This window comes from Girardinichthys multiradiatus, chromosome 12 (assembly GCF_021462225.1).
Source record: "Girardinichthys multiradiatus isolate DD_20200921_A chromosome 12, DD_fGirMul_XY1, whole genome shotgun sequence".
NCBI lineage: Eukaryota > Metazoa > Chordata > Actinopteri > Cyprinodontiformes > Goodeidae > Girardinichthys > Girardinichthys multiradiatus.
In genome coordinates this window covers 26,032,341-26,046,848 of record NC_061805.1, presented here as the reverse complement: position 1 = coordinate 26,046,848, position 14,508 = coordinate 26,032,341, and the positions used below count along the sequence as shown (strand labels likewise).

Below are 14,508 nucleotides of genomic sequence, written 5' to 3'. Positions count from 1 at the left end.
TAACCTTTTAAGAGCTTGTATACATCACATAGTGTGTGTGGGTGTATGTGTGGTCATGGTCAAAGTGGATGTTGCGTCTGTGTTTTCTTGGGGGAGGAGGTAGCAGCCACCAATTAGCCCTCACATTCAGGACTTAAAGGGAAATTTCAAGTTTTTGAAGTGTCATTCTGTGAAATTATTGTCAGTAGTAGTCCCCTTACCTGTAGCAGAAAAATTTTATATCACCATGAGTTTGCAGAAAAGTGAGAACATCATCAGAGTGGTAAAAGGCTGCCAGCAAGTGAGCCCTGCTTCCCGTTCTAACAGAGTTTAGCATTTCAAAACAGCTAAAACTGACTATATTAGCAGGTATTAACCATCTGTAGTGTCACAATTCAATTCAGTTTGTTTATATAGCGCCATTTCACAATAAATGTTGTCTCAAAGCACTTGATGAGAAAAATAGGTCCAATTTATATAAAGAAATACAGTTAGGGACCCATTTGTTCATAAAAGGCAAGTTTACATTCAAATGAATGTTTTAATTTAACCAACATGTTTGTTTTGACTGGAAATATTCTTAACGTTTTGAAGTGGCCCAGCCAGAGTCCTAAAGATTAGGGTTATGGCAGGGAGGGCTTCCAATCCAGGAACTGAATTGTTAAAAATACCTGTGGAAACATGCGAAAAGCTGGCCGGCTCCTAATAATTGTTATGCCAATGAAGGCTTTTCCACTGATTGTTGGGAAAGGTATAGGTTATTTTCAATATGGCATCTTTTGTTAAGATGTAAATAAAAACTGAGAAATTATCTTTTTTACATAAATTACGCTCCTTGTAAAAGTAGAAAGTGTAGCCCATGGTTGTAGCAATTAGTTTTCCCAAAGGATCATGTGTGCAACTGTAACTCTTTTTGAGGGCCTAACCAATAGCTGGACACAAGCATGTTTGATAAGTTACTGTATAAATGATGTTTTTTGTTGTTGTTTTTTTTACATTCTTCCAGCAACAGTAGACATTGCAACTGGACAACAAAAAGTTACCAACCCTACTGACAACTGAAATGTTATATTTAGTTATATTTAGTTTTCCACCAAGTTAACACACTAATTTCACTTTGCCCTCCACAGGTAAACGCTTAGGCAGCTACTGAACTCAGGAAACAAAAGATGTGGGCTTTAAAATAGAAGCCATTTTCTTTTCAAAATAAGAGCCACATTTTGGGTTTGTATGCAAAAACACTAAACAAATATTAACATTTTAAGTTTGAGTTGTTTTCAGTGGATGGGGTTTCACGCTGAAAAGCTTTCAGCGTTCTACTGCTTCCTGTCAGTTTACAGTTTTAATAACCACATAAAAAGGTTTAAATTCATTAGAAAATCTGAAAAAGCACAGTTTTGCCTGCATGTGTAGTGTTATTTAGGAATCTCTGGAGACAGCTAATCCCCTCCACCCACTAATTGACACACACACTTGCACACGCCTGCATCATTAATGAACGCACACTGATCTATAAGCCACAGTGGGCAAGAAGTCATTAGCGAGAGTAGAGCGGCTTTTATATATCACTCACAATACGCTCAGATGTTGTAAACTGTTGGAAACCTTTCCGAAACCACTCATCCTTTTTTTGTACGGCACATTTTATCTCATGAATAAGTTAGGCAAGCACTCCTTGGTGTCATGAAATAAAATCTTGCCAAGACAGCTGCCTTTTTAGTCTTTTTCATCTTGAACACAATGTACTCAAGCCTAAAGTAATGGAAGAAATATTAAAAAGGTCATTTAAACACGTCAAAGCTGATTCTTAAATCCATTAGGCGTCTCATAAAATCTCATGTCGGAACATGATGAGATTACCTTAAATTCCTAAGTTTGCTGTGAATGAAATGCCAGTGCAGTCCCCCCATCCCCCCCACCCCCCTCCCCTCCTCCCTAAAACCACCTGATATTTAAATGTCTGGCATATTTTACAACACACACACACATATACACTTACTTCTAGGCGGCAGCTAAAGGGCCCCTTCCTGTTTGGCGCTGAAATCAGCCTCATGAAAGAAAGAATAGCCAATTACTGTCCACTTGGCCATACACAATAGTGAGAAAGGGGAGGGAGGTGCAAATGGACGGACGAATGGAGCGAGGGAGCAGGGGTATTGCAAGCCGGGGGGGGGTAGGTCAGCGTTTGAAGTAACACCATAAAATCCAGTCTGAAAGGAAACAGGGAGACACCCCTCTCCCTCCCCTGCAGACCGACCCCCTCCACTCTCCCCTGTGTCTCCCTCCCCTTCTTTTGTTTCTAGGAACAGTGAGTGCCCTGTGGATGGACCAGGTGTATTTTATATTACTCCTTCATGTACTTCAAACGCCCCGACAGCCCTGTTCCTGCTAAGCCTCTCTCTCTTGATCCTCCTTTCCTCTGTTTTTCCTCCCTCCGTCTAACACCCTGTTGCAAGGTTATAAATCAATCAGCAGAAGTGATCACAAAAGGCGATGGTGGACGCTCTAAACGAAAGAGGCAAGACAGTAGAATGAGATGGAGGAGAAGAAGTTAGGGTATAACAGAGATGAAAAGAGGGAAATATGAAAATAACTTGATAGATATTTTGGAATGGAAAAACGTAGACACCAGAGAAAACAAATGTGGATGGAATTCCAGGAAAAAGGAAAAGGTAGTCGATGATGACTATGAGATGGAAAAAACACACCTAATAAATGAGGAGACATGATTTTTGTGGATGAATAATGAACATGCAAGGACACTGGTGGATTAGTGGTTGTGTAATATTGTAAGGTCTTGAATCTGCTGCAGACATAGCTGGGAGAAGAACATGACACACATGCTTCACCTTTATTTTCAATTCATTTCAGTTTATTCATATAGCATCAGTTCCCAAGAAATGTCATCTCAAGGCACTTTACAAGACAAACAGGTCCAATTCTTATCCAGTTATATACAATCCAGTTTGCTCCAGATGCAATTTGAATCTATCCAATTCTTTTCAAGTGCAATGTGTACAGTCCAGTTCAGTCTAAATTATAACACAATACAGTCAAATAAAGATATTTATTGCCAACTGAAAAAAAAAGTTGGCCAAGTAGGCTCCGCTGATTGCATTGAGTTTGCAGCAGTCCATGTTCTTGAGAAAAAAACGTGGCAACAGTGGAAAGGAACCACTCCTTTTTAACTGGAAAAAAACTCCAGCACAACCAGGCCTTTCTGGGTAAATGATCTTCAGCTGACTCATAAAGTTGGCGAGCACGTGTTCTTAGCCGTTAGCGGTTGGAGCTAACAAAAGAAGCTTATAGCTTGTCATCAGAATCAAACACATACCTTTAAAATACCATTAATAAAAGGGTTAAAATGCATAAGCGTGAACGGCGCGTTATGGCCGATCTTCTGTGTTTAAAAACCACCCTTTAAATAAAGTTTGTCTTAACTTTAAAAACACAGAACATGTCATTTGCTGAGTTTCTCAACTCAAACAAAAACAAACATCATTAAACGAACATTATTTAGATTATTTAACTCTAAACTAATATTCTCTGCCCAAACACTACCTCTTACGTGAACCGTGCTGAGTAAAAGTTGTCTTGGGCGTTGAGGAAAACATCCAAAAGCCAAGTCAAGCTTGTCTTATTACACCCTTTATATGAATGAATGCCGGATACTCGAACAGCAAATCATTACTTAACTTTATTGCATGTGATTGTTGTCACTCTGGATCCAGTTTGAAGAGTTATGTCTGCTTGCCAGCAAGGAGACATTAGCGCAATGTCTCTTCTTCCAGCCCCACTGGGGACCTGTGTGGAAGACGTCCGTTTGCTGGAACGCAGGGTTTTTATTCAAACAGTGACGTCACAGGAAGTCCGCTGTTACTTCTGTTCCTGGCGTTAGGAGTAGGTTACTGTGATTTATTTTGAAAATTCCAGAAAAGATCAAACTGGCCTTTAAATGTTGTAAATGTAATCCATGGCTGGACCCAGCAGAGTTGAGAGGACAGGAAAGAGACAGAAAAAAAGAAGCACTTGGCAGAAGTACATCTTTTGGGGGAAACGTATAAGGTGAAGGAAATGGCAGCAATAGCTCCATAAATGACTCCATCCAGGAAACAAACAGCTATATACAGAAGCACTGGGCCAGGAGTTACTTTCTTTGTTAAAGAGAAAAAAAGTGAATACACCAAGGGAGCGGCAGTAATAGCTCCATCCAGGAAACCAAGTCAAAATGACTCCAGTAGATCTGGCAATGAATCCAACTAGGAAAGGCACACAAATACATAAGCTCAGATCAGGGTAACTTAAGCCGTCAGGTGGTGTAAAAATGGTTCGGAAAAGATGGTGAGAATGTACAGGTCCTTCTCAAAATATTAGCATATTGTGATAAAGTTCATTATTTTCCATAATGTCATGATGAAAATTTAACATTCATATATTTTAGATTCATTGCACACTAACTGAAATATTTCAGGTCTTTTATTGTCTTAATACGGATGATTGTGGCATACAGCTCACGAAAACCCAAAATTCCTATCTCACAAAATTAGCATATCATTAAAAGGGTCTCTAAACGAGCTATGAACCTAATCATCTGAATCAACGAGTTAACTCTAAACACCTGCAAAAGATTCCTGAGGCCTTTAAAACTCCCAGCCTGGTTCATCACTCAAAACCCCAATCATGGGTAAGACTGCCGACCTGACTGCTGTCCAGAAGGCCACTATTGACACCCTCAAGCAAGAGGGTAAGACACAGAAAGAAATTTCTGAACGAATAGGCTGTTTCCAGAGTGCTGTATCAAGGCACCTCAGTGGGAAGTCTGTGGGAAGGAAAAGGTGTGGCAGAAAACGCTGCACAATGAGAAGAGGTGACCGGACCCTGAGGAAGATTGTGGAGAAGGGCCGATTCCAGACCTTGGGGGACCTGCGGAAGCAGTGGACTGAGTCTGGAGTAGAAACATCCAGAGCCACCGTGCACAGGCGTGTGCAAGAAATGGGCTACAGGTTCCGCATTCCCCAGGTCAAGCCACTTTTGAACCAGAAACAGCGGCAGAAGCGCCTGACCTGGGCTACAGAGAAGCAGCACTGGACTGTTGCTCAGTGGTCCAAAGTACTTTTTTCGGATGAAAGCAAATTCTGCATGTCATTCGGAAATCAAGGTGCCAGAGTCTGGAGGAAGACTGGGGAGAAGGAAATGCCAAAATGCCAGAAGTCCAGTGTCAAGTACCCACAGTCAGAGATGGTCTGGGGTGCCATGTCAGCTGCTGGTGTTGGTCCACTGTGTTTTATCAAGGGCAGGGTCAATGCAGCTAGCTATCAGGAGATTTTGGAGCACTTCATGCTTCCATCTGCTGAAAAGCTTTATGGAGATGAAGATTTCATTTTTCAGCACGACCTGGCACCTGCTCACAGTGCCAAAACCACTGGTAAATGGTTTACTGACCATGGTATCACTGTGCTCAATTGGCCTGCCAACTCTCCTGACCTGAACCCCATAGAGAATCTGTGGGATATTGTGAAGAGAACGTTGAGAGACTCAAGACCCAACACTCTGGATGAGCTAAAGGCCGCTATCGAAGCATCCTGGCCTCCATAAGACCTCAGCAGTGCCACAGGCTGATTGCCTCCATGCCACGCCGCATTGAAGCAGTCATTTCTGCAAAAGGATTCCCGACCAAGTATTGAGTGCATAACTGTACATAATTATTTGAAGGTTGACGTTTTTTGTATTAAAAACACTTTTCTTTTATTGGTCGGATGAAATATGCTAAATTTGTGAGATAGGAATTTTGGGTTTTCATGAGCTGTATGCCAAAATCATCTGTATTAAGACAATAAAAGACCTGAAATATTTCAGTTAGTGTGCAATGAATCTAAAATATATGACTGTTAAATTTTCATCATGACATTATGGAAAATAATGAACTTTATCACAATATGCTAATATTTTGACAAGGACCTGTATTGTGTTCTAAGTGGTTAAGCAGCGCAAGTCAGTTTTGTATTGCTCATTAATTACGTCAGGGACCATTGGGAACATGCACACACGTGCATTCTCACACAGACCTGTATATGCACTCCATAGAAGGTTCCAGACAACCCCACACAGCAGCCCCAGATCTGTTCAATATTATAGAGATATAGTTTATTACCAACTTGCCCTTGTTTCAGTTTCAGTTAACCTTATTGATTAACGAGCATCATAACGTACACATCTGGTCTTTCTGGTTTTTGGCATACAAATGTAACTTGTGTTTGCATTGGGAGATATGTGTGCATCTAAGCAGAGTGTATGGAGAGTTCTGCAAAAGGATATTAGTCTTGCCTGCATGGTAATGGGCCCCATTTTGCTCTCATTTTCAACTGTGGTCACTTCAATAAGAGGGTCAGCCCCTGCTGATCAGGACAGGAAACCTTGTGGGGACAATTTGTGAATAGCAGGGGATCTCAGCTCAACTAATGACATACCTTTCTGCTCAGTTAAGAGTTACATTAGGAATTGGAATTGACCCAGGGTTGACATGTTTCCTGTAAATTCCATGTTAACCTGGAGAATGGGCATCATCATATGCCCAAACCCCTTGTGAAACCTTAGTGCAACTTTCCTCTAAAGTGTGTTCAATACGTTTATGCTTAAATAGAACAGCTGGTCTGTGCAATGGGTTTATTGGTTGACAGATGCAACAAAATAATCATATTTTTAACTTTTAGGCATATAATAAAAACAATCTGAAAAACAGTAGTATTTTGATCTTATATAAAGTCTTTAATGTTACTGAAAGTAATATCTTCAGCCTGTTTTGGTCTGATTTACACTGCATTTGGTGCAGATATGATAAGGCTCTGTATATAGAAGTTGTTTACTCCGCTCTTACCCTGAATAAACAGATTCCAGGAAATGGTGTAATCCTGAATTCTTGTGATTCAATTTTAAATTGCTCTATGGCACACAATTTTTTACCTATTTTTAACTTTGCACATTTGATGATTGCAGAAGTCTTCTAAGTTAAACTAATTTAGATAAACTGGATAATATATAAATATAATATGAGGAATATAAGTCATGAGCAGCTTGATTTAAAATTTGCAAGTCCATGTTTACCGTTTCAGACCTCTCAAACACATTTTAAGATAAATTGGGAAGTTTAACATGGATTATTATGTACTCAGTTTTTGCATAAACAGATTTAGTAACAGTCAGATTGTAGGGATCCTTGTGTGTACTGCAGATGCAACAGAATAGGTAGGCAATGAGTCAGCTTCCAATTCAGTGTCTCTTAGTCTGCTCCTTTGCATTTACAAGCCAGGAAGATGGGAATCTGTATCATCATGATCGATAGGATCAGTTTCTGTACAGATTAGTTACAGCAGCGTCCAAATTTATTGATACTCTTGGTGCTTAATATAAATGTATCTTTTAGTTCAGAACCATTAATTTATATTTGCTTACATTTGTTTAGTGAGGAAACAATTTCACATTAAAAATGATTAATTATTAACAAAATTACTGGTGCCACAGTTAGTTGCACACTTAACAATTCCCATATACAATAAATGCAACTGAATTTATTTTTTCTTAAAACTTTACTTTTAAAGTTAAGTAGAATGTCTCCAAACCTTGAATTAATATCAACAGAATTATTTTTCCCTGGGGTATAAATATGATATGACACATAGGTCTATTCCTCTTAGCTGCTCTTTTAAAATGGGAAAGACAAGAGAACATTCAAGTAAAACAGATTTATGTCCCAGGAATGGCTAAAAGACACTATCTGCGCAACTAAAGTTGCCATTGTGTACTGTCTCAGCAGTAATTAAAAAGTTTTAAAGAACTAGAACTGTGATGAATAAAAAGTGGAAAGGGACACAGTGAGGATGATATATTGGAGTTAAAAGAATATCCAAAGCTCAACGTTTTTTCCAGTGTGAGATTACTGTACTACTGTAAAAGATGGCTTTGAACATACCATTAACACGGGTACAGATAAATGTGGAGGAAGCTTTAAATCATCGTGTTACTATATTAATCAAAAGTATATTATAATTATAATATAATAAGATTGCCAACACTGAATACCTGAATAAATATTTCCAGTGATAAATATTTTATCATGCTGCTATAACAGCAATCAGCTCCTATTTACTGTTAAAAATATTAAATGTAATTTACTGGAATTTGTGTACTGAATTAGCCATTTCTTTAATAATGGGAAATATTTTGTTTTAGAGCTATTTTGCCAAGTTGAAGCCTTAGAATGGGAGAAAATGGCTGGCAACAAAATAAATAAATATTATCTTAAATGAACACAAAGTTTCATCCATTGCAGAACATTATTCTTGGCTCATTTATTGCACAATTTGTAGCATATTTTCTAACTTTTGACTTTTTATTTCACCAAAAAATTAGATTTTATTGAAATATTTCTTTTTATTATTACTTAAATTGTCATCATGACATATACCTGAATAAATTTGAAACAACATATCAGCCATACTTAATGTTCAGTGCTAAGAATGTCTTGTTTTCCCACAAGCTTCATTTAAATGACTGTTGTGGTGTTTTTGTGTTTGCCCAAACATCATGGCATTGTTCTTTTCCATTTTGAAAGGCAAGCTATTTGGATCTACTAAATGGACCTTGCAGTGATGGTGTGCCGCAGGGACAAAGTTGCCAGCTTCTATTTTTATAGACAATACAAACCCATGAAGAAATTAGCTATGTTTGAGTGCTGACTGAAATCTCTTGTGTTGTAATGAGGTGTGATGCTGATGGTCGGACAGGGGGGAAGCCGCTGCGGTAACCGGAGCCTCTGTGTGGGAGAGTAAAAAGGCCTTGATCAAAAGGTTGCTCATTTGGGTGGGGTTTGCAGGTGGTGCACATTATGAAGCTATAAGTAGAGGATTGAAAAAATGAGGAGGCCTACATAGAGAATTGTTTCAGTCTATTTTACTTTGTGTTGCTCTTTTACCTTAAAGTAAAGGTTTGCCGGCCGATTTAAAATGTGCATTTTACTTTTAAATTGCTTCTCACATTGTTTTGCTTCCTCAAACTAAAAATGGCTAAATTTGAGTCTTCTTTACTCAGTAACAGTATCCACACCAAAGACTGATGCTGTTACCTCAGCGTGGTAATGCTTCAGTATATTGTGTTTCATGGGCACCTGAATACCACCTGAAAGGTTTTCAAGGTGAAATAGACAAGTAAGACAAAATAGTATATCTTATTTTGCCAGCATGCTATTTTTCATTAAGAAAAGTCGCAAAAACATTTGGTAGTCCAACGGTTTTGTCCTGATTTCCAGTGTACCAATGTTTATTTGATCAGTACATCTAAAATACAGAATCCATAAAATAAATCATCTTTTGTTCCTTTTTTGTACAGCATCCGTTATGTTTTTGTTGTTTTCTTCAATAAAACATCCTCACAATCATATAGACTCTGCCATATTTGGCATCCTCTTCGTCTGTGAAGTTTTGACACTCACGCATCTGGTTTTCCCCCCTCCATCTCTTATTTCTCCCCTGTTTCATATTGTCGTTTTCTCTTCCTTCTCCACTTCTCCTAATCTCTTATGCCTTTTATCACAAAGTCTGTCTCACTCTTTCTGTGTCTGCCTCTTAGTGTGATTTATTGGCAATGAATCAGGGATGAGGGAGTATGTCGGAGCAGAGATGGGAACATTCAGGGAAATGGCTGTTTCCGGCCAGACTCAACATCAGTATGGGAAATGGGGGGAAGAAGAATGTCTGTTTGTTCGTGTGTGTGTGTTTCTCGATCAGCAGGCCAACTAAGGGATCAGCTAAGGGCTGATCTGAATCACCACTACTACCACCTCACCTATCTTTACATGAATGCATTCGATTTTTGCTCAAATTAGGTAGCCCAGATGTTCAACTGTATAAATAGCAGCAAAAGTAATGGGATAAGACTGGAAGGATAAGCAGAGGTATATCTGTTTCAGTATTTGATTCACTTTCAAGTGCCAAGTTAATTAAGTCTTCCATCAAATCGTGATATGTTCTAGGCTTTGTGAAAAAGGGGGAAAAAAAAAAAGAGAGATTTGTATTGTGCAGCTGCTTGCCGGTCTGTTGTTCAGAACTCACGTTGCCAGATTTAACAGGTGGAGAGTAAAAAGTGACCACAGGAAAGAGGAAAACAACCTGCAATGCTCAGTATAATGATTGAGATTTTGCTATGCTCAGAGGGGATGAGATTGTGTGGATGAAGCTGACTTCCCATCGGGTTGTTCAGTTTCTTTTTTCAGTTGTAGAATGAGAAAAGGTTTTATAACAGATATTTGTTGCTATAGTTGGCTGTTATAGCTGAAGTCCTGGCACATCCCTTTTTATTAAAATTTTGCTGTTTGCAATGCAGACCCCTGCAACCACATAAATGTGGAAAGGTGAATATACAAATTTGTAATTTTTAAGTTTGTCTTTCATGATACCTGATTTTATGCATCAAGCCATCCATTGTCCATACCTGCTTAGCCACGCAGGCTTGTGTGGGCAGTCATTGGGATAAAGGCTGGGTACACCCTGGACAGGTCGCCAGTCCATCACAGGGCAACAAACAACCTTGCACACATACCCTCATACCTAAGGACAATTTAGAGAAACCAGTTACTTAACAGTCATTTTTTTGGACTATGGGAAGAAGCCGGAGTACCCAGAGAGGACCCATGCATGTACGGGGAAAACATGCAAACTCCATGTAGAAAGACACCAGGCCGTGATTCAAACCCTGGACCTTCTTCCTGCAAGGTAACAGTGCTTCCAATGTGCCACCATGCAGACGATATACATACTTCATAGACGTAACAGGACTTGATATTTCACAAAGTTGACTTCATTTATCCACATCTGAACCCACGTAGAAAAAAAGGGTTTTATGCAACATATATGGCGAGGTGAGAAATAGCATGACTGCAGCATTTGTCGGTCCTGTATAGGACTATCCTTTCTCAAGGGTATGTAATAGACAACCAGCAGTAGAGGTTAGCTAGAAGGGTTTAGTTACATCCATTTTCTACTAAACAAAGTAAAGACTTGAAAATGAATCGATTTGAAAAATGAAATGCAAATAATTTAAGACAATTTTAAACAGAAGAGAATGAATTGCAGAACAATGCCAAAACATCACATATGACTAATCTCTCCACATGCACTAGAACCATCAAGGCCTAATGGATAGACCTGATAATGAAAGTCACTCAAAGGAAAAGAACAAAAGAAAATCTAAAGCAATAAACGATAAGTCCTGGACATCTAAAAAGTCAACATAATCAGAATAAAACAACAGATCAATACATGTACCCTACTGGCTTCATCAATATCTGCTGGATCTGTGGTGGAAAGTGCTGACCGGGATACAATGTGTGGGAATCAAAGGACCAGTGTGGCAAACAACAGCTGGGTGATTCATTGGCCTCTTCAAATCCAAAAGCTGTAAATAAAATCATGCAGGTCACCCGTGTGATTAAATAAATAAATTATCAAGGATGTCCCTTTAAATAAAGCCATTCAGACCACATAACCAGCTGTGTGTCCATCTGCACTTCATGCTAGCTTCTCACCACCACTGTGGAGCATGTAGTGCACGTGCATACTGCAGCACCTGTTACAATCTCCACATTCTTTCTGCATAGTGTGCTTGTGTTTGCTTAAAAATAGACTTTTGTATAGTTCAGTGTTTATAGGATTTGGAAAGAAATGTCCAAAAAACCTGTTAATTGAAAATAATAACATGAAATGTTGATTCAGCACCATAGCATGTAATATTTAAGAGATCTGCTTAATTTTACATAGGTAGGGTTAAATATGCTATGTTATGTGTGTAAATAAATCAGTCTCATAATCAAAATCAGTCTGTAGGATTACTTCTTTACCAATCCACTGAATGATCTTTGTCACCAATTTAAAAAGGCAAGAATATGTCTGTCTTTTTCTAAAAAGTCCGATTTACCCTCAGAACCAGTCAAAGAAAATTACACTTCAATTAAAAATGGAACTATAAGAAAACCAATGGGTAATCAGGAACTAATTTTCATATTAATCAACCAAAGATCTAATTAATAATAATTCACAAAGCTAAACAACAACAGTGCTAATTAAATCTCACACACTATTTATTGAATGCTAAAAGAAGTAGTTTTTGTTCTGATACCTGTGTTAATGAGAGAGGAGAGGAAAATGAGATCTAGGTTCACATGAGACAGCCTAAAACAACAACAATGTTGACTTCGCCACATTTTTACACTACAGAGACCACAAATTTTCATAAACTATAATTGTAAATAAAAGATGTCTTCTGACTGGCGGTGTTTTCACATTCAAGGTTTCAAACATGTAAACATTCTAGTAAAGAAATGCACACATTTTAGAGTTTGACCAATATTTAAAGTAGCTGATCGTGCTTCAATTGTGGATTTGTTTCAAAGCTTTTTGGATTTCAAAATTACATCAAGATAAACTTTGACATTTGTGAATAGGCATTTATACAAAACATTTTAAACATAAAATATAAAAAGAACTACAAACACAAAAATGTTTTGTATACGTTGGGATACCAGTAGGAATAAGACGTATTTGCCTTGACCTTGAAAGTTTGACTTGGATATTTTGAAGTGACCCAGAGAAAAACGTGTCTTATAGGTAAAATGTCAAATCTGACCTGGTGCGTGCACCACACATACAAGTCAACCATGTAGAAAGATTTATAGTGGGTTGTTTCTACCCAATAATCAGCAAACGTTTTGGCTTTTTCCTTCATTTTTGATTGGAACCATCTCTATAACCACACTTCATTTATAAAAAAATAGGCAAAACATACAAAACTGTAGGTTTCCAGCATGGCTGAAACTTAGATGTGCGTGACAATCAGCTGATGTGGAGGCCCTCTTCTGCTAACATGGCAGTTAAAATGCGAACGATGGCATTTAAGCACATGCAGAGCACATGGTGTGAAACCTGCCTAAAGCTTCCCCTTCATGTAATTTTTATTTCATGCCATGATCTTAGACGATATGTTCGCATGACTTGAATATGTGAGTCACCAGATTCCTAGTAATTAGCAGATGGTTGGTGTGTTTATGAAACTGATTGAGAAACCTTATGAGGGGAATGAAAGCTAAAACTGAATCCAACTGCTTTGTACAAATGTTGGATGAGAACATGTACATTTCCTTCCTGGGGGGTTAGAAAGGAGACGAATTTACTTGTGTCATGTTAGTAAGGTCTAGATATGGTAAGAAAGTTAGAGGAATACATCTGAATTTATCTCATTCATCAATCACCAGCGGTTCTGTGTTCGGGGTCATTTAAAGCTCATTGTCTCTCTCAACGTTTCCAGGAATTCCCTGTCTGCTCGCTGTTTATGTGGGTAAATGAGGAGGTATACAGGGAGAAGAGTGTGTGTATAGATGTTTCCATCCAGAGTTTAGGTTGCTGAGAAGCTTGATCACGTTTGACTCTGAGAAACACATCTCTTTGTATTGCATTCAAAGACACTTCATGTTTGTGTGAAACCTCATGTGTCGAACCCCTTATGTTGTACAAATCAACAATCAACTCATTTGAACACAGCATTTAAATTCCAAGATTATGCGTACCTATAACACTTAAAGCCAAATGTGTCTATGAAAAACGGTTCATTCTCAGTCTAAACTCCAGAGGTTCAGAGATCTTGTTGATCTCTAGGACTGTTTGCCTTCATGGGCCTTTCCTTCACATGCATTTGTACCACAGAGACAAATCCTGTATGATATAATCTAGAGGGGTACGTTCTATGTAAAAGAAAAACTAGAGTTGTTGACAGCAGTAGCTGTTTTATTTGTTTCACTCAGGAAAGAAACACGGATAAACATATAAGCTGTGAACCTATACTAAAATCCGTAAGATGAAAACAGAGTACATATAGTTACTGGCAGCAACAGCACGTTCGATGACTTGGTCCAGGAAAAACACAGCAACTTTATTGTAAGGCTTTTTGGACATGAGAAGCAGGTAGAGCAGCATATGCTGCTACATATGTGCAAACAGCCTAAAAGGTTGAGGCTTCTGGGTACCTACTGAAGTCAGCTCAGAGCCAAGTTTTTTGTTAATATAAAGCAAGGTCATTGCGGTCGTTATACAGTGCGGTCGTTATACAGTGCCTTGCGAAAGTACTCGGCCCCCTTGAACTGGTCAACCTCATGCCACATTTCAGGCCTCAAACATAGAGATATAAAATTCAAATTGTTTGTGAAGAATCAACAACAAGTGGGACACTTTGCTGCAATTACAGCTGCAAGTCACTTGGGGTTTGTCTCTATCAGTTTTGCACATCGAGAGACTGAAATTCTTGCCCATTCTTCCTTGCAAAACAGCTCGAGCTCAGTGAGGTTGGATGGAGAGCGTTCGTGAACAGCAGTCTTCAGCTCTTTCCACAGATTCTCGATTGGATTCAGGTCTGGACTTTGACTTGGCCATTCCAACACCTGGATACGTTTATTTGTGAACCATTCCATTGTAGATTTGGCTTTATGTTTTA

General features: G+C 38.7%; 1 protein-coding gene across 6 annotated transcripts in view; it reads left to right on the top strand.

Moving 5' to 3' along the window:
• Nucleotides 1-14,508, top strand: part of LOC124877253 (aminopeptidase O (putative)) — a 137,125-nt gene that overhangs the window by 78,673 nt on the left and 43,944 nt on the right. The gene's annotated exons all lie outside the window — the stretch shown is intronic.